This window comes from Pinus tabuliformis, chromosome 9, assembly GCF_031772625.1.
Source record: "Pinus tabuliformis cultivar Carrire ecotype Pingquan chromosome 9, CPIR1, whole genome shotgun sequence".
NCBI classification, from domain to species: Eukaryota; Viridiplantae; Streptophyta; class Pinopsida; order Pinales; family Pinaceae; genus Pinus; species Pinus tabuliformis.
Window position 1 is genome coordinate 404,388,377 of NC_142307.1, and position 27,315 is coordinate 404,415,691.

Sequence of the window (27,315 nt, forward strand, 5' to 3'; positions counted from 1 at the left end):
CGATGTTGATGCAGTGATTTTCAAGGCATCAACAGGAACCCACAGATGTTAGAGGCTTGGAAGGTGTTTGGGCTACATTAGTTGACGATGTCTCTCCTGCATTATATTTCTCAACAGCTCCATATGGATTTCTTCTTGTTAAAATAGGATTTCTCTGGAATTGCCAAATTGGCCTCGATACTTCAACACTTGACCAATCCTCCCCCATGAATCCTCCATCCACACACATTATTACTCATTTTTAATTTTTTTCCATGCATTAGCCTATTTTGATGTCTTGTCTTTTGTTGCCCAGGCATTGCGGTTGGTTAATCCACCATTATGAGGGACTCCAAAAGCACCTCGATATACCCTCACATGATCTATAAATATGGATATTGCATTCTTGTCATTCAGCGATACAAGTTCACACTCAACTCCAAATCTCAAAATCATGGAACTCACTTCTGTTCTCTTAGTAAATCAAACAACGCAAGGATGAGCCTAGGATCCATATCTACAACTGAAATGAAATGTGGAGCTTGCACCATCCCTATCGTAGGAAGTGACCCTTTACGAATTATGCTACGTATGGGGATACTGATTTATGTGTAGCTTTTATGACCAGAAAACGTTTTGGTTCCCATCTAGATGAATATATGGAGAGTTTCCATCTTTCTGCAAGATGTCTCAACATATCCCTTTTTTCCTTTGGTATAGAACCAAAAACATGCACACGAATGCTGCTTGAGCGAGATTTTGTTTTCCCCAAAACCAAGTATCTAAACCTTTCCTCAACAGCTGAAACCCATTGTGGTTCTCTCTTGATCAACTCATCTAGAAGTTCTGAAATTTGTTCATTCACCCTTGGCAGATCAACTGTTGTGCAAATGCCAAAAGCATCTGCCAAAATCTTCTTCTTCTCCAACTTTAGACATTCTTCATCACATGCAAGCTTTCTCTGGCCCAGAGGCACTCTATTTGAATTTGACTGCACTGGTTGAAGAGGAGCAGGCAATTTGTGAAGAACAGAGGCTTTAAAGACAGGATCAACTCTGGTATTGTTGCCTCCAACATCACATGGGACCTTTGCAGTCAATCGACCACATGAACAAGTAATAGTCACTAGCAATTCACATCTAGTATCAGGGCATGGAAGAGGTGGGTGACATGAAGCAGTACAAGTATGCCTGCAATCTCTCCGAGGAGCTCCAAAAGGTTTCCCACATGAGATTCTACCTATTGATGATGAATTTTCCTTGGAAACTGAGTCACATGGAGGTAGATGGCATGTCCTAGTACACACATGCATTCCACATTGCCATGGTTTCCCACAGAGCTTGTTGCATCTAATGTCCTGAGAACCACATGGCACATTTTTCAGAGCTACATGACCCCCTACACATTCTTTTGCAATAGGAACAGTACAAGGAGGGAAATCCCTGATATGGAAATCATGAGTCGTAGGATGACCACATGTCTAAGGAATGGAGCAGGGATATGAGCATGAAGGAATGGGTGTTCCACAAGGGATTGGAGGAGAAATTGAGGTCTTCCCACATGCACAAGAAATATCAGTGAAAATAGTTTCAAGGTAGGGTGGATAGTGGCCACTATGGAAAAGTTCTTGGAAAAAATGCTACCCACATTACAATTTTTTCCCTCAGGGCATTTGAAATAAATGTGGATCCCAATCACCTAAATGAGTAATTGAAACCCCTCAATTTGTAAGAGGGAAACCTATTTCACTGCATCTATGTCTACCACAATTTTTCTTTTGTCCACAATGCTTTTCACATGTGAATTCATCGTTCTCCTCCACGGATACCATGGTCTTCTAGCAAGGGACTGTCTTAGATGATGATCCACATCAACATTTTTTATTAACAGAAACCAAACAAGGAGGACATTTATACACAAATGTTTTCCACATGGAAGAAGCTTCTCACATACCTTTGAGTAGGTTGGTATGCTATCCATACAACTCTTCCTCTGATTTTGCAGTTGAGTTTTACCATAGGGGCAAGATTTGACCTTCCTAGGTGATAGTTCACACTCTCCACATTCTCCAGGATGACATATCTTGTTGCACTTATGATTCTGAGAGGAAAGCATTTTCATGCACGGGTTCTTACATGCAAATACACCAATTTTCTAGTCTATTTCCCCTTGGATCTCCATATCACCACAAAGTATCATCTCCTCCTTTTCCCCACAAAAGCATGAAGCTTTTATTAGAACCTTGCAAGGATCACATGGGCCTTCATGGAAGACATTGTCACAATAATGGTGTCCACATTTGAGAGGATTTTCACAGCACTGTCCACATGATTCAATTGATTTATGATCATAACATCTCCTTGTAATTGTTGTTTTACCACACAGGCAACATTGGGGGGAGCCATTACTGAGCAAGGTGGGAAAATTCCTGGATGACATTGCATAGTACATTTATGTGAGAAATTGGGAGTTTTCTTTTCCTTTTCAAGTGGCTTCCCACATGGTCCTCCACATGAATGTGGAGTGAGATAATATTCTACTCTTGGCTCTTGCACCTTCCCACAAAAACAATAGTGACGAAGATGATTTGGGAGTGAAAGCGGCACAGACTGATAACCAGGGAATCTCTAGTTGGAACCCTGACTCTGCCCAACAAACAAATCTACAGAGGATGGAGATCTTTCCCATTTCCTTACAAAATGCAGGTGAAAAATGGCATAACAACTACCACAAGACCAAATTGTCGTTGATCATCCAAGTATTTCATAGCATATCATGCAGTCAACCTTTAATAAATCATTTATTAAACTTCTCTTCAATTTTTTGCACTAGCTTTGGTACACTAGATCTATCAAAATTTGTCTTCTCCCTACTATCCTTCTTTGTCAATATAGACTCGTAGCTCAAAGGAGGATGAAGAATATTCTTCCTCCAATCTTGGTTGTTTTTCACCATCTTCCTATTCCTGAAACCCTTCATTTCTCATCTCTGTTGACCTGTAGATTGTGTGAGTTGATTTTTGTCAATGGAGGGGTTCATAAGGTCCTCATTTGTGTAATTTTGTCCATGGATGGATACCCCATTCTGCACATTGTCATTATCAAAATTGCTTATACTCTCAACATTCTCTTTCCCAAGAATGCCCTGGTTTGCATTATGTACAGAGGTTTGATTGCAGAGTCCATCGAAGACAACAAGTGTAGTAAATAATAAATTCTTTGTGGCTATACCCAATGAAGTCGCGACCAAGGAACTCGCTTGTAGAGTGTGAAGTTCCAAAAATGGATTTGGTGGAAATCATAGGCGTAACGACAAATATCATGAGAATAAAGATAGAGTTATTAGACAGGTGTCACAAGTTAGTAAAAATGGTAGAAAAATTGTGAGGTTAACTGATTTAAAAGAAAGGCCTATCATCCTAAATATATAATAATCAGCTACAACTCGTAGACTTGAATATCAGAAAATAAACTTGGAAGTACATATAATAGATATATTATAAGGGGCATTGCATGGAACATATCCCAATCAGGCTTCATAAACTCTCCCACAAAAATGTTGTTGTAGGCTACAAAAGCAATATGAATGGTATGTGATGTAGGATCCCTTGGCCAGAAATCATCAGAGGCTCTTATAACAACAGTTTGTTTGGAACTGCATGAAAAATTCAATACAAAATTGTTACTGTTACAATCAAGGGAGAGAAAAGAAAGCATACACAATTCTATGGAATTGACCTGTAAAGACCATCAAGATTATGAATCATGCAAGCAATTATCCCATTATTAGGGAAATTTTGAGCAATATAAGCCTCCATTTCTTGATGATACTAGTTGTCCAATTTAACACGACCACCATGCCCTGCACCTAATGTCTCGATAATATTCTGGACGTCCACTTTGACACCATTAATGCCAGCACTTGCTAGATACGAGTGGACATCGTCATAAAATTGAAACACAATTTTGGGATGGACTAAGCCCAATCCATTTAATTTTATGCATTCTAATGCCTCATCTAGTTGGTGAAGAAGAATCCCATGAGGCTAAATAGGGAATGAAAATTTTGAATTATAATGCTCCATTCCAAAAACATCAGGCTTCACTCCTCCCCAGTAACTAGTGATAGCATGCCAAAAATAAATGTACCTGGAATAATAAAAAATTAATATAAACTGAGAACAAACTAGCATGTCAAATCAACTATGGAGGAAAGTAGTCTACATATACAAATGATAGTTTAAATATATCTACTAGTCACTAAACAAAGAAAGTAGCTTATGAATTCATGACGCAAGTACTAGAATGAAGGGTTTGGAGCATATAGATAAATAAGGAGTAGAATTGAGTAACTCCTAATGGACATCTATGGTAGCTTACTTTAAATCATGGGTATTCTTTGCTTCTGTAACAATTTGTCTGAGGCCCAAAGCAAGATCCTCTTGTCTTTGACCAATCTTTCCATCTTTTAGAAACTTATAATTCTCTTTTATATGTGTCAGCCGATTTACAAAATTGAATTATGAGCCCATAGAATGTTTAGAGTTCCACTAGAAAATTGAGCATCAAAATGAAATTATCTTCAGATTATAAGAACTTTGAGAATAAAAAGGAAATTATCTTCATATTGCAAGAAGATTCAGAATCAAAAGGAAATTATCTTCAGATTTCAAAGAGAGATGAATTATTGTCTTCAAATGTCATATTTGAAGAAAAAAGAAGGTCAAACCTACTTTGTTGTATTTCCAACTGGAGGAGGCTTTGCATTAGAGTCCATTTCAACATATTTCCAACCATCATCAAGAAGTAGAAACTTTGGAGGGGTGCCCCCTTTCTCTAGACTGTTAAAGAAATACAAAAAAATCACAAACATTTGGAATTAGACCCTTAGGATAAGGTCACAGTGTAAATACATCTCGACAAGAGTTTATATACGATTATAGAACATAAAAGCAGGGCAAGAAAAATAATATAACTTTCTAAACCTTTTTCTACACCCTTAGTTGTGACATCTGTGTAAAATGCGTCCCATGTACACCACCCAAACCAATTGAGTATATCAGGTAATTGCAAGAGAAATATTCAAATCATAAGACTACAAAGAGCCAGGGAGAACTTATAATGACTTAGTAAAACTAGAAATGGATATGTGTTATTCTCAATTAAAAGTCAAGGCAAGCTAAACGTTTTAGCACATTGAACAATTTCAGACACCATTGGAAAGAACCAAGCTTCAATTCCATGAGAAATTACCATCTTTCTTTCACGATGAGCAAAGGTTTAAGAGTGTCTCTCAACAGCCCTATGTTATCAATAATTGATTTTAATCATATAACATTGATTCTAAAATATGAGAAGTTCCAAAAGAGAGGAAATTAAATAAGAAAGTTTTAGAATGCCTCTCAACAACCCTGTGCTATCAATAATTGATGTTAATCATATAACATTGATACTGAAATTTGAAAAGTTCCAAAAGAGATGAAATTAAATAAGAAATTTGAAACATGGAAACGTTCTCACTTTACTGCACTAGTAATCACTTCATATGGATTCATTCTAGCACCAACAAAAACTGAATAAACTCCTTGAGTTTTCTCAACAGAAGGATCTCTTGGAATGCCAAATATGAAGTAAATTCAAGAGAAAATCAGAATGTCTATTTTACTCCAGGGAATTGAAAATTGAGTCATATTAAGAATTTTATTTTATACCATTCATAATCCCTGCAATTCTTATCACTTTCCAGACATATTTCAAGCTCATTTTTTTCATTTCCTTGCAAAACTGCTCTGAAAGATCCTTCCAATAGTGGAAAGAAAACAATATTAATTTTTGGCTCTTCAATGCTATCGCCCACACTAGTGCTCAAAGGTGAACCTTCACTACCTTCAACTAGAAAAAATAGTCTCAAATCGGACATCTCTCCCATAGGAGCCCATCCTCTGTGTCATACACCAAAGCTTGAAATGGAACAAAGACATAAAATGAAGGCCTTTGCAAAAATACATATAAAATCATCCATTGTAACCCATAGAAAAGAATTGTGATCAGGATAACCAAAAAATTCCCCAAAAAATGCACTTCTTGCACTACCAGAATGCATTGTAAATGTCCTGCACATTGAAGTTGACATTTTATGAATACAAGACACTGATAATAAGGATTTCATACACTTAAGCATGCACTTTCAATAAATTAATGAAACCTAGTCTTGACAATAAAGAAAACATCCAAATTGAAGACAAAATATATCCTAATACAGTAGTCTCCTACATGATATTTTATTGCATTATTAAGCATGTAATATTCAGTATGTCCTTCAAAAAAACATATCAAAAGTTCAAAACCAAAAAAAAAGAGATCCAAATATCATTTTGGTGTTTATTATCATACATGAACATGTAGTTTCTTCAGATATTAATGAAACTCATTCTTGACCAAATAATGTTGCAACTAAAAAAACATAAAATGATAGATTCCAATACCTAGCATTCTACTACTTTGGGTTTTACATAAGTAGATCATGTAAACTATTAGACTATTGAAAAAAATAACAGTCAAAATGACCTTCAAATTAGGCTTCTGAATACAAGATCAAGTTCCCCAAAAGAAAGTGTACAACACAAAAGCAAATGGAGTTAGGTTTCTGAATACAAGATTAAATTCTCCCAAAACAAAGGTGTAAAACACAAAAGAAAATCCAGCTATGCTTCTAAATACAAGATCAAGTTCCCCCAAAAAGTTGTAAAACACAAAAGAAAATGCAACTACACTTATGAATACAATATCATGTTCCCCCAAAAAGGAGTAAAACACAAAAGCAAATGCAACATTCTGTTGCAGGAATTCAAATGCATTTTGTTGTAATAGAAAAACTAGTAAAATATATCAGATCATTACCCCAGAGAAAGCCACATCAAAAAAGTTAACAATACAAACAACATTCAAATTAAGCTTGATTTCAAACCCTAATATTCAGAAACAACAATTTTCCATGAACAGTTTCATTGCAAGGACCAATTTCATTTCTGAGATAAGTGAGGGCATGCCAAGGAGATGAGGTTAGTCCAAATAGGCATCTGGACGCTTGTGACTAGGTCGAATGTGTGTTCTAAAGATGCAAAAAATGATGTAGGTTACAATAAGGAATATAATCAGAATCTGGGAAATCTCAGATAGTACGTAGGAAAGAATGAAAGCCAGAATTGTGTCATGCATATTAGAAGTCACTATAGGTGGAGAAAGTTACCCCATAACCCGATATGCCACAGTACCCCAAAACTATGGCAAGGGAGAAATAAAAAATGGGAAGTATCTAAGGACCACATTGTGAGCAGTGTAGACAAAACAAAAAACTACCAGACATATGTATAGTACTCCTCAAACCCAACCAAATATCCATGTAGCATTACTAAAATAGTGCAAACTGGATCTACCTAGCTTCGAGCAAAAGCGCTACTCCACCACCATCAAAATCCCACACAATCACACCAATATCCAAGTAGATCTTCCATTAGAATGCCCTCTCCATTGCAGCAGCTTCCAGAATGTCGAGGAAGGCCATAAAACTAGTGGCTCAAACTTGGAGTTTTGTATAGTCTCAATAGTTACTAGCTCTATAACACCAAACTCCAGCACCCCATCTATGAAGGGAAGGCACACCACTGTGTGGCATTAACACAGAGTTCACGAGAAGTCAATGTCTACTGAGACTGGTTTCATGCCTCCCCTGTTACACCGTTTATCTTTGGATTCAACTCCTTCATCCAGCCCACCATGTGGTCGAATGATCAATTCTCCTGGATGAGCACCACTATTGTTGTTATAGGTCCGGGTATTGCCATCTTCAATCATGTAGTTGCAATGTACAAGAACACATGTAAACTTAGGGCTTTAGCTAGTCGTAACTCTTAGGATACTCTTTTAAGGGTCAGGTTCTGCATGAATCAGTGAATGGGAACGTAAGGAAGCATGCCCCACCTGCAATGTTGTTTCCATTTATGCCAAGTCATTCCACGATAATATCAGAAGGATGATCAATACCACTATGTAAGCAAGCCCATAGTGCAAACAACATCCATCGTAAGTCCAAAGGCACTGCGGAGGTTGTATGCCATTTTTCGACCTGCATGAATGGAAATTGTATAACTTATACAGGAGAATCCCCCAAATTCAACTCTTCCCTCAATTTTTGATTTGCAAACCAGGAAATCGGGGGCAATTACAACTAGATCCAACCTTCAACCCATGAAATCGGGTGATTGCAAGCAAATGCAATCTCCCAAATCAGGCGACTTTGGCTTTGCATTGTTTATCACCTTTTATTTTTGTGGGATAAAATGTAATAAATATTTTTTTAAAATAAATTTTGGGCTAACTATAGAAAATGGGTGTAATATAAAAATTTCACCCCTCCAAAATATAAAACCCCTTAAATTTCGCCTTTGGGCCAAGATTCACCCCTAAAATTTTCTATGCTTCTTACTAGGGAGATCCCCTTGAATATTGGCGGGTCCATCACTGTCAACATCTTGATATTATTAGATTTCATTATTTATTAATACTAAAAGTATTATTAGGGTTGATATTAATACTAGGGTTTATTATGGTTCATATTCACCAATATTATTATTATAATTTTAATTTGGGAATTTTTTTATTTTTTATTTTTTATTTCGGTGAGAGGCACTCTAAAGCCTAGTATGAGGTAGGAATTAGATGTAATATAAGAAAGAATGTAGGTAATATTTTTAATATTGGCTATATTATAACTAACTAATAACTAATAATAACTTTTAAAAAACAACATAATTTAATGTTGACTTTAATATCAAAACTAAATATATAAATATAAATAAATATAACCCATATAACAATCTTTTAATCACTTCATCATTTTTTCATGCACACAAATAAGTGGAACATGTGATAAGCAGTTACAGGAGAACACAAAATTTACACAGTGATTTTTATTAAATTTACCAACACGAAGGTTTTGAGGGAGGGAGTTCGTTACAGTGGCAGTTTTTTCTTGCACTCTTTGAGGTAAATGTCATAGCCTCTTTAAATTAATTTTGGTGATGTTATTTAGGATGCAATTAGTTGCAGAGTGTTAAATTTAGGGTTTTAGTATTATGTACATACTTGCAGCCCGTGAGTTGGTAATTTTTTTAAAATTTAATATAAGCCATACATATTGAATTCTGAAATAAAATTGTATATATTCACCTTTATATCACTTTCACCACTGATATTCATTTTTTCACTATGGAGTGGTGGCGACCCAATTGGGTGAATCTACACCTTGCATCCAGGCTAGTAACTCCCACATATTAATTTGTTTAGCCACTGGTAAAATTGATGCCGAAATTTGGATGAAATGGGCTCAACAAGTAGGAAAAATTCTATGAACAACATTCCCTATGTGGATTGCATTAGCTTACTTTGCAGGATTGTTTCCGCAGTCTTCTTTTTAGATTGGAGCCGTTGGTAGTATTGGGAATGGTTGGAGCGCCTCCTGTAATCTCCAAGTAATGTTACAAGTATCTGAACCACACTTTGATAAATACAAATCATGTTATATCGATCCAAGGTTTGAACATATTGTAGGAGATAGGATGTGGACCGTAGGCTTATGATATAAACCATATGTTATCACTTAGAGAAAACCTTGGTTGTGGGGAAAAACTCTAAAGTAACCTCTAACCACTTTTGAATTGAAAGCTAACCCTTTCAATTTCGAAGGGGGATCCCTTCTATAACTTAGTTAATATGGTTGGTTATGTACTTAAAACAATGATTAGATTTGTTGTAACAAGGCTTCAAAATGTGGTAGGGTTTGATAGAATTTCATTGGGCATGAAGTCAAATATTTTGCTTAATCAAGAAAGCAACTAAAACATTCATAGAGGCAGGGTAGATGAGATACTTTGAGATTTTAAATTTTTGAGATGGAATGCAGAATAGAAGGGCAATTGTATACTTATGAGAGCATCAAAAGGATGAATTCTACAAAGCATTGATCAGAAAGCTATGGATGACTAAACATATAACTGAAGCACAATAAATATGAGTTATGTTTGTTTACTCTCATCAAGCATAGAAGAACATACATATGACAACAAAGAAAGGAAAACATAAACAACAGAACACATATCCAAATTTCCCAACACAAGAATCTTTGTTGCAGAATCAAGCTTCCTTCATTAAACTTTCATAAATATACAACATACAATAAGTCTTCTAATTAAAAACCAACCCCTCTTCATTCTAGATAACTTGTCTTTATAAGAAAAATTACAAATTAAAAAGCAGGTTTCTCCTTTTGCTAAACATAAAGCATGCATATCTAATACACGAATATACTACATAAACTCATAAATATTTGTATCTAAAGATAAAACAACCTACTAAAATATTGGCTAGAAATTGTGGTCAAAATCGTTGACTGATATTTTTCCTGGTTTCCTAGAATTTGTACCTCGTCCCCATGCTAAAAATGGCATATGTTATGTTGCTCCTCCTTTTGGGATTTCCTGATCTTCCATCATTGACCAATCCACTGATACTCCTTCAAAACTGGATAAGGATCAAGATCATTGGCGAGATGGTTGTCAATGTTTTATATAAATCGATTTCAAAATTGAGCTAACACTAAAATTGTGAGTGCTCATCAACGTTTAGCAGTGCAAATCGCTGACAAAAAGATTATTGGCCTTCAGTCAAAATTCCATCTGGGAAGTTGGCAATCAAAACTGTGTCGTCAAATACCAACTAGTTGAGTGTGCTAGTTTCTTCCAGTAGGATGTCAACATTAGTTTTCCTTTGTCTCTTAGTCCTCTCAGCCTATGTAGAGACCCATTTCATTGAGACTTTGATCTTCTTGGTTTTCTTTAAACTCGTGGAGATTAAGTCTACATCTATAACTTGTTTTTCCAACTCAGGGTTCTACTTTAGTTTAATTTTCAATATCGTCTTATTCCATGGTTTTGTGTGTAGTATTTTCCCACCTTCGAACATCTTTGCTAACTTGGTGAGTTCTTTTTCAACTGGTTTCTGCTCTATCTCGAGCTCAATCAATTTTCCCTTTCCCTTCTCTGTTTGTTTGTTGAATTTTTTTCATATAGGTTGAATAACATTGAGTGAAGGGGCATCCTTTTTTTTTCTCAGCCTCTCACTCTTCCTGGTATAGACCTTCGGTAATTTGGGAACTAAAGGAGGAACTAGTTCTTGTTTTTGTTGGTTAACTCCTTGTTTTCATAGATGAGGTCCCCTATTCTAGGTTTTGGGGTTGTTTGGATTTCTTTTTTCTTCCTTTATTTCTACCCCTTTTTGGTTTTATAGTTTGAATTTCAAACCCTCCCCAGAAAAGAAAATGTTCCCAAGTCCTCCCTACCTTTCTCAAGTGGCTTTCAATCAATAGTTTAATCAAACCTTTATGATATATGAAATGAGTAGATGCATTTGGTCTTGCCCTAACCCTAGCAGACATATGATTTAGACTCTCTAACATAAAATAAGGAGTGTTCATCCTTAACTAACTTTCTATGTGAGTTAGGAACCGAAAATGGTAGAGATTCACCCGATTGTAGCGTCCTTCACATGTGAAGTAAGATTAGGTAATACGCAGGAGAAAATGCCACTCATCCTTCAACCCGGACCTCTGAATTTTTTAGCATCAATTCTTCTCCTTAAACTCATTCTTCAAGAAAAATGACACATCAATTTCAGCCAAAACAAGATTTTTAAAGGCTCTTTCTTCATCTACAGGTAGGTCTGTGACTTCTGCAATTACCTCCTTGGTGACAAGAAATGAGATTCCCCCAACACTAGCCTACTAACCATTGAAACCCTTTGCAAAAGCTCTAGAAACTCCATCGTGATAACCTGTATAGCAGGAGAAGAACTGTTCCCACCCTGCTTCTCAAAAATGTTGTTGAATTCAAGTTCTTTGGGTTCTCCTTTGTGTATCTTCCCGCCCCTTCCCATATCTTTTACTATCAAATGTTAACACCAGAATCGAGAGAGGGATTCGATCCCGAGCCTTCAGGATACTAACAACTTGTTTTCTCTCGGCGTAAAACATATAACATTAACTATATATCATATGGGATTTACCATTTGCGGCAAATTATTCCACAACGTAGCAATTGGTAAATAATATAACGAACCTAAAATATGATTACAAAAATATTAACATGCAATCATAACCTTTTTAACCAAACATTACCTCTCGGTGGCGGAATCCGGAAACCCATCACATTACATCACCATCTGACTTGTTAGCGCTCACTTGATAGATGTTTTTTCATTTGATGACGCGTGCTCCATTAGGACGTTATTTGGACACAAAACAAGATTTGCATTTTTTCTTTGGTGTCGAGACTCTAATTGTTAGAGTTTAACTAACCATTTTTACACGTATACACTGCTATTCTAAAGGTCAACGCAATTTTATTTTCAAAATTTGCAAAAACACTGATATTGTATCTATAAATGATTTAACCTTGTTTTTTTACAACTCGACGCTGACACTGAAACTGTCAACACTTCTACAATTATTTTTTACAAATCAATGTTGATATTGAAACTGTCAATGCTTTTAAAACTGGTGACTGAAATTGTGATAACACCACATACCCACTCCATAGGAAATATCTATCACGCCTACTGACTCTCTCTCACACAATCTTGAATCATCTCTCATCCCTACCGGTTATCTCTCACGCAATCTTGAAACACATGTACATATAGGATTTTTATCAAATCATTTATCAAATAAAATTTATGTGAAATTTAGGTCAAGGCGGCTTTGGTTTGAACACAAAAACAATCTATTTATGAAATTTCCACAAAATATTTGTAAACACTATTAAAAAAATTCTCACAACCAAACCTTAAAAACATTTTCACTAGAACACATAAAGACTAATTGAACCGAGAAGCTCATTCTGTAGCCCAATATGATGTGCAACTATGTCCGTTCATCATCAAAGTTAAAATTTTGCTCATGTTAGCCCAAATAAAATTTTTTAAATTTTTTAAAATTAAAAAATTAAAAAACTATACAAAATATTTAAATCATGTCGGTTCATAAAAAAAATTGCATGTGAAGAAATTGGATCCTTCTCAGCTCATGTTATATCCATATTTAAAATAGATCTATACTGGTTTATATACAACCCTTACGACTAGATTTCTCTTAATCAAAAAATTTCTCCCACTAGCAAGTACATGATATGCCTTTGATGTAAACCATATACCCACTGCATACACAATACCAATCAATTGGACAACTATCTCGAACTCCTTCCCACACTACTTAAATCACATCTCTGCATGTGAATATCAAACCATTTAACAAATATAATATTATCACATAGTCCTTCTCACTATGTATGTTCCACTCATGAATGTAATTTAGTAATTAATAAATATGAATATGAATAGTCTATGATTTAAATGAAAGGTTTGCATGTATATATTATTCTCTCGGACTTCAACTAATATTGAAGTGTATTCCCAACTGATGTGATTCTTGTGCCATTAGAAACGTCTATATGTGTAGAATAACATGAAAAGGTGCAACATTAAAGCGAAAAAAATTTAGCCCCGCCCCCCTCCCCCCACCCCCCCCCCCAAAAAAAAAAAACATCTTTTGATACCTCAAAACGCTCTCAGAAAGCTTCAAACCTTACTTTTTGAAACTTGGTTCTGCTAGTAAAAATTGTCCCATGAGTTGATTCCTCCACTTTTTCCACTCTAAAAGAATCAAGATGGATGAAAAACAATATAATGATCTAATCCAGATCACACATCCCCATTTTGGGAGGCTTTTAGTCCCCAAAATATTCTACTAAATAAGGTGAGGAAATTTTTCCTCCACCTTCTCTCTAGTGTATTATTTAGATTTTCCTAGATGTTGTCCTTTCAACCCAATCCACCAAAGGTCATGCTACCCCTGTCTTGTGATTCAAAACCTATTCTGAAAAATTGTATCTTCTGTGAACTCTACCTAAGAATCTAGTGCCAAGTCCTCCATAAAGGGTAGGACCTATTCCTCTTCCTGATCTAGCATGGAAGGCTCATAGAGTTTCAAGTTCTCTATATTCACAACTAAGTAAATGCACATACATGGTGGTAAAATGATTTGATAGCCATTATCATTGACCTTTTCCAGTATCTCAAAGGATCCATACCTTAGAGCCTTGATTTTCTTACCAGGCCCTTATAACCCCTCCTTATTCAACAATAGCCATACTCTTTCTCCCACCTTGAAATATTTCTCTATTCTATGCTAACCATTTCTGGCCTTATATTTCTCATGTGAAGTATGCAATGTATTTTTTACTTATAGATGGATCTACCTTATCTTCTCTATAAAATTTTCATCCCTTAAGGCGTCTCTTGTATGATATTCCCTCACTCCTCCTCACTTTCCATATGAAATGTCGAAAGGTGAAGGCGACAAATATCCAAAACAGGTTTCAAATGGGGAACTTCCTCTAGAAGTGTGGATTTCTCTGTTATAATAATGTTGTATGTATATCGGATTTTCATCTCATGTCTTCAAATGCTTCTGGTTGTATCTCCTTAGAACTTGCACCAAAGTCCTATTCACTACTTCTGTTTATCCATTTGTCTATGGATGGAATGTTATAGATCTCTTCAAGTTCGTGTCCATCTTCTCCCACAATGTAGTATAGAATGCATTGATAAATCTCACATCCCTATCTGAACAATTCTCCTTGGTATCCCAAAGTGCACCCAGACTTATGTAAAGAACAAGTTTGTTTCTTCTTAACCATTAATAGTATTTTTACAGGGCATCAGAACACACATCTTGCTGAACCTATTAACTACCATGAATAGATATTCATGTCCTTTCCTGGATGTTGGTAAACATAATACAAAATCCATGGAAATGCTTTCCCAAAAACGAGTGGGTATAGGTAAGGGATGATGTATACCCTATTTCCTGTTGCTAGGCTTGTTGGTACAACAAAGCATGAATCCTCTTATGAACCTAGCTACATGCTCCTTCATCTTGGGAAAATACACATAACTTTGTAAGTTGGCCATGGTCTTCCCTACACCAAAGTGCCATGTAACCTTGGAGGTGTGAGCCTCTCTAATTAGTTTCAATCGCTCACATTTAGGAACACATAACTTATCCAGCCTATAGAGTAACCCATCCTAGAGATGGTAGTCAACAATGTTGTTGCCATCATACAAATGACTTTGAGTTTGAAACTACTGAAACACCTTCTTGAAATCCTCATCCTCTGAATATGCCTCTCTATATGCATCATGGGTGAATGACTCTATGTGCATAAGAGTTCCCAAAGATGTGATCCTTGGAGTGGGTGGCCTTGAAAGAATTTTGACCAACTTGTTTGTGCTTCCCTTCTTGTACTTGATCACCAAGTGGAACTGGTGTAGAAAACCCTTCCACTTGTAATGCCTAGTTTGTTGTAGCTTACTCTAGGCCTTCAAGTACAATAACGACTGGTGATTTATGTGGATTACTATCTCCTTTCCCATCAGATAGTGCTTCCACTTATTCATAGCTTGCACCAGAGCATAAAGTTCCTTCCCATAGGTAGGGCAATTAAGAACTACCCCATGAAATACTTTAGAATTGTAGAATACAAGCCTTCCTCCCTACATAAAGACAACTCCCATAACATCTCCACTCATATCTATCTCCACTTCAAAGGGCCACTACAATTTTGATAATTCTAGAATTGGTGCTTGACTAACTTTCTCCTTTAGCTCCTCAAAAGACCTCTACTGACCCTTTCCCCACTGGAAAATCTTTCCACTTGTTGTTATGGTGTGGAGTGGTGTTTCTACTGCTAAAAATGAGGCTATGAATTACCTTAGGTACTGTGCTACCTTAATGAAAATCCTAACCTTAAAAACATTGGTAGGCACTAACCATTTCATGATGGCCTCCATCTTGGTATAATCTATCTTCATCTCTCCTCCATGTTGGAAATAATACTGAGAGGGGGGGTGAATCAGTATTATCTAGCAATTTAACAAATCTTCTTTATTTGATCTTTGAATTATTCTTGCATATCAGTGCCATAAAATAATGAGCATGAACAAAGAAAACAGATAGTCACACCAAAGAACACAAGATGTAAGGTGGAAACCCAATGTGGGTGAAAACCACCTGCTGCAATATGTCTCTATCTTCTTTCAAATTAGAAACTCCTTTTACAATGATTTTGTACTGGTGCAGTCCTTTACCAGTACGCAGGCTGCAACCTGCAGAGAGCTACAACTCTCTACTTCTTTTCATAAAGCATCAAATGATCATCAAGTACATAACAGTTACTGTCTACTACAGTTATCAGATCAACAATAACAGAATTAACCCAGAACACCTTATCAACAGAGAAATACAATCAACAGAACAGAGACGCGGTTTTCCCTTCTGTGGCCTGCGTATAGACGCAGTTCACCTTCTACTTTCCTGCGACCACCCGCAGGGATCCTTATGCTGCACTGCGTGCCCACGCACTGTTCCTTCAACTGCTCTGCGTCCTTTCGCTGCAGGGACACACCCAAAAACACTATCGCGCCGCGTCCAGTTGCTCAAAGGACGCACCCAGAGATACTATCGCGCCGCGTCTTTTTACCTCAGGGACACACCTGAACCTGGTCTGTCCTGCGTCCCCACGCAGACCTCCCGTTATTGAACTGCGTCCCGGACGCACCTGAGCCACGTCTGCCCTGCGTCCCCACGCAGGTCTCTCTCTGCTGCGCTGCGTCCCGGCGCACTTTCCCTTCACTGTACCTGCGTGCCTTCGGGTATGAATGATTTCAAGACTTTAAGAGAAACCCAAACACACAGATCTATAGATCTGATCATGCGCCAAAGAGATCTTAGTCCTTCAGTAGATTCGCCTTCTTTAGATTTAGACTAGATCTCACCCAATAAGATATTCAACCAAAGACCTACACAAACCAAATGATCTCCTTTGCTTTATATAGGCAAGCTCCTCCTCAAATCAAGGAACAATACCACGAGCCAACACCTTAAAAACACAATACCGTCGGCTAGATACCAGGAGTAAATCACAAGAAACCCCCACGTGTGCTTTTCTCTACCTTAAAAAGTGTGCACTGGGTGGACGCACGTTCTGAACGGCTGGACTGCGTCCCTGGACGCGGTCTATGCATGGATTACCTGCGGGTACGCACTTTCTGAAAGGTGTACCTGCGTCCTTCTTAAATTTTTCAATAAATTAAGAGTTGATCATCAATCTTTGCTGCTGACATGAAGAACAACGATCTACCACCTGAATGGGTTGCCATCAAGGACAACACCTGAACCATAATGCCAACAATCTCCCCCTTTGGACTTGATGGCAACCTCATAATCTTCAGCTTCATTCTCCCCCTTTGACATCAAGGGCAAAGGGTATGCTCCCCCTAAGATCATGCTCCTCCTGAATATGGACCAGATCTGCAGCGACGAACCATAATCTACCATGAAAGAGATAGAGACATATTGCAGCAATTTCCAAGATCTCCTTCTGACCATCCTCCATAATGCCAACAATGCATTATGTGCTCCCCCTGAGCCTGTATCACCAATAAGAAGAGGTTCAACAATAAGATGATGCATCAACAACCCCCAGCTTTTGCCTAAGGTATTCAAAAGTGTCCCTGGGCAATGGTTTGGTGAAAATATCAGCAACTTGTTCCTTAGAAGGAACATACTCCAATTTGACCTTCTGTTCAAGTACTTGTTCCCGGAGAAAATGGTACTTGATTGGTATGTGCTTGGTTTTTGAATGCATAACAGGATTCTTTGAGATGCTGATTGCACTTGTGTTGTCACATAATATAGGGATTGGTGGTGTACAAGTGATTTGAAAATCCTGCAATGTCTGCATCATCCAAAGGAGTTGGGTGCAACAAGATGCAGCAGCAACATATTCCGCTTCAGCTGTAAACAAGGCAATTGAACTCTGTTTCTTGCTGAACCAAGATACCAGTCTGGAACCCATAAAGAATGCACCACCACTTGTGCTTTTCCTGTCATCCACGCTTCCGGCCCAATCTGCATCTGTATAAGCATGAAGTGTAAGATCTGTATCTCTAGGATACCATAAGCCATAATTTTGAGTCCCTTGAAGGTATTTGAAAATTCTCTTCACTGCCTGAAGATGAGTCTCTTTCGGATTTGCTTGAAATCTTCCAACTATTCCAACTGCATGCATGATATCTGGTCGGGTACCTGTCAAATAAAGTAAACTTCCAATCATAGATCTGTAGGTTGGTTGATGTACTGCTGCAGATTCATCATTTGCACTGAGGCTACATCCTGTGACCATGGGTGTACATACTGGTTTTGCATCTTCCATGCCATATTTCTTCAAAATCTGTTTGAGATACTTGGTTTGAGATAAAAGGATTCCTTCTTCCTTTTGTTGGATTTGCAAACCAAGGAAATATGTCAGTTCTCCTAGTAAGGACATTTCAAATTCTTTCTGCATGACCGAGGCAAAGCTTTGACTCATAGCTTCTTCATTGCTGCCAAAAATAATGTCATCTACATACACAACAAGAATTAGCAATTTTTCATTTTCAACTTTTATATAAAGATTGCTATCTGCTGAACCTTTTGAGAACCCTTGTTGATGAAGATATTTGTCCAAGTGGTAGTACCAAGCCCTTGGAGCTTGTTTGAGACCATAGAGGGCCTTTTTCAATCTGCATACGAGGCTTGGATCATTTCCAAGAATAAACCCATCTGGCTGTTCAATGTACACTTATTCTTCCAAGTCTCCATTCAGAAAGGCTGATTTCACGTCCATTTGAAATACTTTGAAGTTTTGAAAACTTGAGAGAGCAAGGAACATTCGGATGGCCTCAAGTCTTGCAACAGGAGCAAAAGTTTCTTCAAAGTCTATTCCTTCTTGCTGTGCGTACCCTTTACAAACAAGTCTGGCTTTGTTTCTAATTACTTCTCCATTTTCATTCAATTTGTTTTTGAAGACCCATTTTGTCCCGATAATATTCTTATCTTTTGGTCTAGGAACTAGCTCCCAAGTGTTGTTCTTTTCGATCTGCTCAAGTTCTTCATCCATTGCTTTCACCCAACATTCATCTTTGCATGCTTCCTTCACATTTTGTGGTTCAGTTGAGGAGAGTAATGCCAAATAGCTTGAGGCTTCTGCAACTGTTCTTCTAGTTTGTACACCTGCTTCTTTCTGTCCCATAATCTGAGATTCTGGATGGTTTTTTTGAATATATCTGGATGGAGTCTTTTCTTCTATTCTTGTTTGCTCCTCTGGTTCTTCTTGAGGTTCTTTTTGAGGTTCTTCTTGAGGTTCTTCTTCTTCATCATTCTGTCTTTGAGGGTAGCCTTCATCATCTTCGATATCTTCCCGATGTACTTGCCTAGGAATGTATCCCTTCTCATCAACCACCACATCAATGCTATCAACAATTCTGCCAAGTCTTTTATTGTAGCACTTGTATGCTTTGCTATGTGGAGAGTAACCAAGAAGAATGCCTTCATCTGCTCTAGGTTCAAGTTTGCCAAGCTGCTCATCAGTATTCTTGATATAGCATTTGCTCCCAAAGATTTTGAAGTGCTTTACCGAAGGAGTTTTACCACTCCAGAGCTCATGAGGAGTTTGAGTGTTGTTTACCTGGACATTTGTTTTGTTGAGAATAATAACCGCAGCATGTGCAGCTTCACCCCAGAAAGTTGCGTGAGTTCCTGATTCATCAAGCATAGCACGAGCCATTTGTTGGATTGTTCTGTTCATTCTTTCCACAACTCCATTTTGCTGGGGAGTTCTTGTTGTAGAGAATTCTCTTCTTATCCCATGTTCTTCACAGAAATCGAAAAATTCATTTGAAGTAAATTCCCCACCTCTATCGGATCTGAGGCACTTTATTTTGTGACCTGATTCATTTTCAACCAAAGCTTTGAAGGATTTGAATTTTTCGAATGCTTCATCTTTGTGCTTCATAAGTCCTAACCAAACAAACCTGGAGAAATCGTCAATGAATAATATCAAGTATTCTTCTCCTCGAGGTGTCCTTTTTCTGAAAGGACCGCATGTATCTGTATGTACTAGCTCAAGAGGCATGCTAGCTGATCCCTCTTTCTCTGGAAAGTTAGTTCTGGTTTGTTTTCCAAACTGACATGATTTGCATATGGTGTTGTCAGGAATTTTGATATCTGGAAGATCGCGAACTCCCTGATATTTGCATGCTTTCCTTATTTGTGAGAAGCTTAGATGTCCCAACCTTCGATGCCATAACCAATGCTCTTCATCCTTACTTAGATAGCATTGTTGTTGTCCTTCTTCAAATATGTACAGATTATTTGGAGTTCTTTTGCCTTTGAGCACTGTTTTACCTGTATCAAGATCACGAACAAGACATCCATTTGATCTGAATATAACCTCGGTTCTTTGATCACACATCTGGCTGACACTTAGTAGATTATGCTTCAATCCATCAACATACAAAACATTTCCAGCCTTGACATTTTCTTTTAAAGGAGCAATACCTTTTCCTTTTATAGTTGCAGGAGTATCATTTCCAAAAGAGACTTTCTTTCCCTTTTCTAAAGTAGAATAAGACTCAAGTTTTTCTTTATCACCTGTCATATGCTTTGAACATCCACTGTCAATGTACCATAGATTTTCCTGTCCCTCTGCATAGAATGCTATCCCACATCTTTATGTTTGAGGTTCCTTTATTCTCCATGTTTTGGTGCTTGAGGCTTGTTCCTTTTTTCGCTCTTGTTCCTTTCTCTCCTGAAACCTGCTCCTGCATTCAGAGTCTTCATGACCAAAATTATTGCAAATGGAACATTCAACTTCATTTTCAAGAGCCGAAAAGTTGTTATAGGTCCTTTTTGTAATCCCTGTCATGCTTCTTTGTTTTTGAGCTTCCCTAGTCATGATTGTTTTATATGCAACACATTGAGCTGCTTTGTGACCAAAATTATGGCAAGAAAAGCATTGTCCATTGAAGAAGCTTCTGCGGTTATTGAATCTACCTGCCAACTGATTGTAATTTCTATTTTCATCTATTCTTGAACCAAACTGAGAAGATTTTACCTGTGGCTGGTTGTAGCTTTTGTTCACCCTTAAGATGGATTGCCCTTGATAGTTTTTGTTTGTATTTCGTCCCTGCTTCACCTGATTATCTTCATTGTTCTTCTGCTCATTTCTTCTTGCCGCATCAAGATAACTTTTTGAGGTGGATGCTTGAGAGGTTTCTCCATTATAACCCAAACCTGTCTTGTTTAGAGGAGACCGCTGCACATTGATAATCTCATCCAAAGTTTCAGATCCTTTGACAAACTTAAGATTAATAGCTTTTGTTTTCTCAATTTCTTTTCTGAGACCAACAATTTCACCTTCTAGTTTTTCAAGATGTTTTTCCTTTTCATCAATTTGAAATTGTAGAGTATCAATGATCACATTCTTTTCTTCTATACATCTCTTGAGTCTAGTAATTTCATCATAGAGGTTATTCACATCTACAGCATCCTCATAATCATCATCTTCAAATGCCATTAACAACTTATATTTATTACCTTGTTCATCTTCATCACTGTTTGATAAACCATCACTGTCTTCATGGGTGTAGTAGCTTTTCTTATTTGTACTTTGTTTCTTGTTCCATCTAGCAGGTTCCTTACCTTTATCCTTATAGGGACATTTTGTAGCATAATGACCTACTCTTCCACAAGCAAAGCATTTGAAAGGTAGCTTACCTCTGAACCTTCCAGAACCCCTTTGAAGATTTCTGACAAAATTTGATTCTTCTTCCTCTTCTTCTGGAACATGGCTTGCTTCATAGTAATCTTCTTTGCCTGATGCCTTGAAAGCAGCTTCCCTTCTGTCTGATGGACCTCCCTTTCTCATTTCATAAGCAGTTAGAATTCCATGTAGCTGAGACATAATGAGAATTCAGAGATTTTCCTTTTCTTCTATTGCAGATACTTTAGATTCAAACTCGGGGGATAATGATCTTAGAATCTTTTCAACTACTATAGCCTCTTTTATTTCTTCACCCAAATTTTTCATACAATTAACAATCTCATCTACCCGAAGAAAATAATTAGCCACACTTTCATCATTATACATCTTGAGAGTCTCATACTGAATCCTGAGAGTTTGAAGTTTAGCTCGCTTTACCTGTTCATCTCCTTCATAGCTCGTGACCATTTTGTCCCATATCTCTTTTGCTGATTTGAAGTGCATTACCTTCATGAATTCCGTTTGGGATATACTTCCTAATAGAGTACTGACTGCTTTTGCATTTGTTTCATATTTCTTCTTCTTAGCTGGATCTGTAGGAGTAGCTGAAGGAAAAGCGTAGCCTGTTTCTACAATGTCCCAAACTTCTGTACCAAGAGATTGAAGATATGCAGTAACTCTTACCTTCCAATAGTTGAAGTTTGTCCCATCAAAAACCGGTGGCCTGATTGATGCTTCTCTCTCGTAGTTGCTCATGATGAACGATCTACCTTCAAGCGATCAAGCTTCTCTGAAGGACCTGCTCTGATACCAATTGTTGGAAATAATACTGAGAGGGGGGGTGAATCAGTATTATCTAGCAATTTAACAAATCTTCTTTATTTGATCTTTGAATTATTCTTGCATATCAGTACCATAAAATAATGAGCATGAACAAAGAAAACATATAGTCATACCAAAGAACACAAGATGTAAGGTGGAAACCCAATGTGGGTGAAAAACACCTGCTGCAATATGTCTCTATCTTCTTTCAAATTAGAAACTCCTTTTACAATGATTTTGTACTGGTGCAGTCCTTTACCAGTACGCAGGCTGCAACCTGCAGAGAGCTACAACTCTCTACTTCTTTTCATAAAGCATCAAATGATCATCAAGTACATAACAGTTACTGTCTACTACAGTTATCAGATCAGCAATAACAGAATTAACCCAGAACACCTTATCAACAGAGAAATACAATCAACAGAATAGAGACACAGTTTTCCCTTCTGTGGCCTGCGTATAGACGCAGTTCACCTTCTGCTTTCCTGCGACCACCCGCAGAGATCCTTCTGCTGCACTGCGTGCCCACGCACTGTTCCTTCAACTGCTCTGCGTCCTTTTGCTGCACGGACGCACCCAAAAACACTATCGCGCCGCGTCCAGTTGCTCAAAGGACGCACCCAGAGATACTATCGCGCCGTGTCTTTTTACCTCAGGGACGCACCTGAACCTGGTTTGTCCTGCGTCCCCACGCAGATCTCTCGTTACTGAACTGCGTCCCAGACGCACCTGAGCCACGTCTGCCCTGCGTCCCCACGTAGGTCTCTCTCTGCTGCGCTGCGTCCCGGCGCACTTTCCCTTCACTGTACCTGTGTGCCTTCGGGTATGAATGATTTCAAGACTTTAAGAGAAACCCAAACACACAGATCTACAGATCTGATCATGCGCCAAAGAGATCTTAGTCCTTCAGTAGATTCACCTTCTTTAGATTTAGACTAGATCTCACCCAATAAGATATTCAACCAAAGACCTACACAAACCAAATGATCTCCTTTGCTTTATATAGGCAAGCTCCTCCTCAAATCAAGGAACAATACCACGAGCCGACACCTTAAAAACACAATACCGTCGGCTAGATACCAGGAGTAAATCACAAGAAACCCCCACGTGTGCTTTTCTCTGCCTTAAAAAGTGTGCACTGGGTGGACGCACCATCTGAACGGCTGGACTGCGTCCCTGGACGCGGTCTATGCATGGATTACCTGCGGGTACGCACTTTCTGAAAGGTGTACCTGCGTCCTTCTTAAATTTTTCAATAAATTAAGAGTTGATCATCAATATTTGCTGCTGACATGAAGAACAACGATCTACCACCTGAAGGGTTGCCATTAAGGACAACACCTGAGCCATAATGCCAACACTCCACCTATCACATACCCTAGATACACCAAATACTTCTATGAAAACTCACAATTCTTGAGATTTTATAGTAGATGGTGGTTCCTCAATATCTCTAACACTTGCATCAAATGTGAGATGTTCTCCTCCTAGGTAGCACTGTATATCAATATATCATCCAAATAGATAATAACAAATGAATATATAAAATGGCATAGTACATCATTCATTAATCTCATAAACATAGGTGATGCATTACATAGGCTGAATGACATGAACAACCACTCATACAAATCTTGTCTAGTTTTAAATGTGGTCTTTTAGGTATTTTATTATTTGAATTGAACTTGGTCATATCTAGACTTTAAGTCCAACTTGGTGAAGTATTTTTCTCAATGCAGTTGATCCAACATATCATCTATCTTGAGCAAGGGGTACTTATTATTGATAATGATTTTTTTCAATGCCCTATAATCTATACACATCCCCCAAGTCCCATATTTATTTGGCATAATGATGACCGATGACCCACACAGTGAAGTACTTTGTCGAATTACACCCTATTCCAGTAGCCACTACAACTATTTCTTCACCTCACTTTTTTCTATTATAGACTACTTGTACAACCCAATTTTTGGAAAAGGGGAGTTCGACAATAGTTGGATATCATGCTCCACTTCCCTCTTAGGTGATAACCCTTTAAGATATAAGAACACATCTATGTATTCCCACAAAAATTCCTCTAGTTGTTGTTTCTATTTCTTATTACACCCCTCCAGGGATGCCTTACCTCTTACAAACTCATCTACATATTGATTTTCTCTTAAAAACAATAAAACATACTTCTTACTGTAACTAATCAATTTCCTGGCTTGGTTGGCACTAACCAACAAAATTTTCAACTTTCCCTTTGTACACGTTGATGATGAAAGATTTTCCATCCTTGATGAGTTGATATTGGTTTGATATCGACATGAATTTCTCATCTCACATGTACATCTAGAAACTCCCAAACATGAATACGCATACATCAAGGTGAACCACATCTAGTTCTACTTCATCAATAAAATCAGCATTGATGACAAATCTAATATTGCATTATTTAGTTACCTTTAGCTATGCATCCTTATTTACCCATCATAGTGGATATGAGTTAGGATGATCACAAACGTCCATCCCAAAATTCTTGATTTTCTCTGCTTCAATGAGGTTCACCTGTGATCCTAAGTAAAAAAGAGCATTGATCGTTCTCTTCTTAACCTTTATCTTTATGTGGAAGATTTTGGTCATTTATTTCTCTTTCAGTGGCAGAAGTATACTCAATTTTTCCTCCTTCCGCACTAATGTACAATGATCTTCTCATCCATGTTTGAGATACTTTCAACTTGGTTCTTTAATAAATGGGCATGGGATTCTTCTTCTTGTTCTTCGGGCATTTCTATGAATGCAAATTCCAACACTTCTCCTATGGATGGCCATCAATGTTGCAATGGTTATAGTGGTTTCTCGGATATTTGCACTGATGTGTTATGGCTACCATATTTTTATCTTTTCCTCATTTCTTCTTGTTCTCCCCCCTACTTAGAAGCATCTTGTTTCTCCTTCCGCTTCGATCCACTTGATTTTTCTCTCTTTAGTTCTATGTTCTCAACGTACTGTGCATGTACATAAGCCTTGTCCATTGATTTGGGCTTGAACAACATCACTTTCTCCAATGGATGGCGATGTAGACCCCCAAAATACTTGAGGAGTACATCTAGGTTCTTTGGGGGAGATACCTGGAATTATGGCCATCTTTCTAGACTCTATGGTGTACTCCTGCATGGTTTGCCCCGATCTTTTCCTAGAGTAGTGCCACTGGATCCATTGGTCCTCTACATACCCAATAGGGTAAAACTGTGACTTAACGAGGGTTTTGAAGTCCTCCCACTTAGTTGTTGTAGGCTCTCCCTCCACCCTTAGGGTCTCTTTTATACAAGCTCACAAAATCGAATAAAAAATAGATCAATGACTTAAAAATTAGTCTCTTTGAGGGGAAAACCTCCTTTACATTACATAAATGAAAAATTCTTTAATGATTCAAATGATAAGACCTCATTGGTATATATAGGAGTCTAAGGGGTCACAATATAATTAGAGCCTACATAAAAATAATAATGTAAGGACACAAAAATAACAATAGTGGGCTTCTATGGGGCACAACAATAATAACATGGGGGATACAGGGGCACAACAATAACAATAGGGGTCTACAATAACAATAATAATAAGGGGAATACTAGTATTATAGGGACCTAACATGCCCCTCTCCTTCAAAAAATTGTTGTCCTCAATAATTGAGTAGTTATGGATTGTTCTGTATAAAATTCTCATCCTCCCATGTGGAATATTCAGTGAGTAAGTTCTTCCACTTATTGAGATACTCTGAAATTAATCAATTCTGTAGTTGTCGGGTTCTTATTTTTGTGACTGCTTTAGGCTCAAATATGATTTTCCTTCTTTGTCAATTTCTGGCAACACTGTTTGAACTTGGATCTCGTCACTAATAATCTTCTTTAAGCATGAAACATGGAAAACTAGGTGTACTCGGGAATATGCAGGAAACTCCAATTTTATGCCATAGTACCAATATTTTGCAACACCTTATAGGAACCATGGTACTTGGGTGATAATTTATTATCCTTCTTAGCTTGCTTGAGGGGCTTTAATTCGTATGGTTTTAGCCGTAAAATACCTTGTCGCCTACATCAAAACTTCTTTCACTGTGATGTTGATCTTCCTGTTGTTTCATTCGATTATGTGCCAGAGTGAGGTTATCATTTTAAGAGTTGGAGAACTTGTTGTTGATGCTCCATGTGATCTTCTACTTCTTGAACCTTATAATTTTCTCTTAAAGATGATGTGATGGATGATATCCATAATGTGCGATAAATGGGGTCATTTTTGCTACAGTATGGAAGGAAGTGTTATACCACAATTCAACTAGAGGTAACCACTTGATCCATTGTGTTTGTTTATCAGATACAAAGTAACGAAGATATCCTTCCAAAAAAAAATTCACTTTCTTAGTTTGCTCGTCAGATTGAGGATGATAAGATGATCTATGAGCTAATTGAGTACCAAAACAAGAATATAATTCCGTCCAAAATTTCAGTGAAAATGAGATATATGTCACTTACAATAAATTTGGGCTTCCATGTAGCTTCTGAGTTATTTCGATAAATGCATCAACAACTGTAATGGCTTTAAAAATATGAGATAATGCACAAAAGTGTGCATACTTGTATATCTGGGGAAATATATGATTTTGATGTTTGAACCTCTAGTGACCATAATTGTGCAATTACGTCTCATTGTTCTTTATTCAGAAGCTTTGTCATGCCATTAGAGCTAATTATCTTTCCTAGTTTTCCTACGATACCCCT

General features: G+C 37.5%; 2 pseudogenes; both read right to left on the reverse strand.

The window, feature by feature from the left end:
- Positions 1 to 28: 28 nt before the first annotated feature.
- On the reverse strand, positions 29 to 2,934 carry LOC149148858 (NF-X1-type zinc finger protein NFXL1 pseudogene; annotated as a pseudogene).
- A 482-nt stretch (positions 2,935 to 3,416) lies between these two features.
- On the reverse strand, positions 3,417 to 5,986 carry LOC149148859 (putative galactinol--sucrose galactosyltransferase 1; annotated as a pseudogene).
- Between the last annotated feature and the right edge of the window lie 21,329 nt (positions 5,987 to 27,315).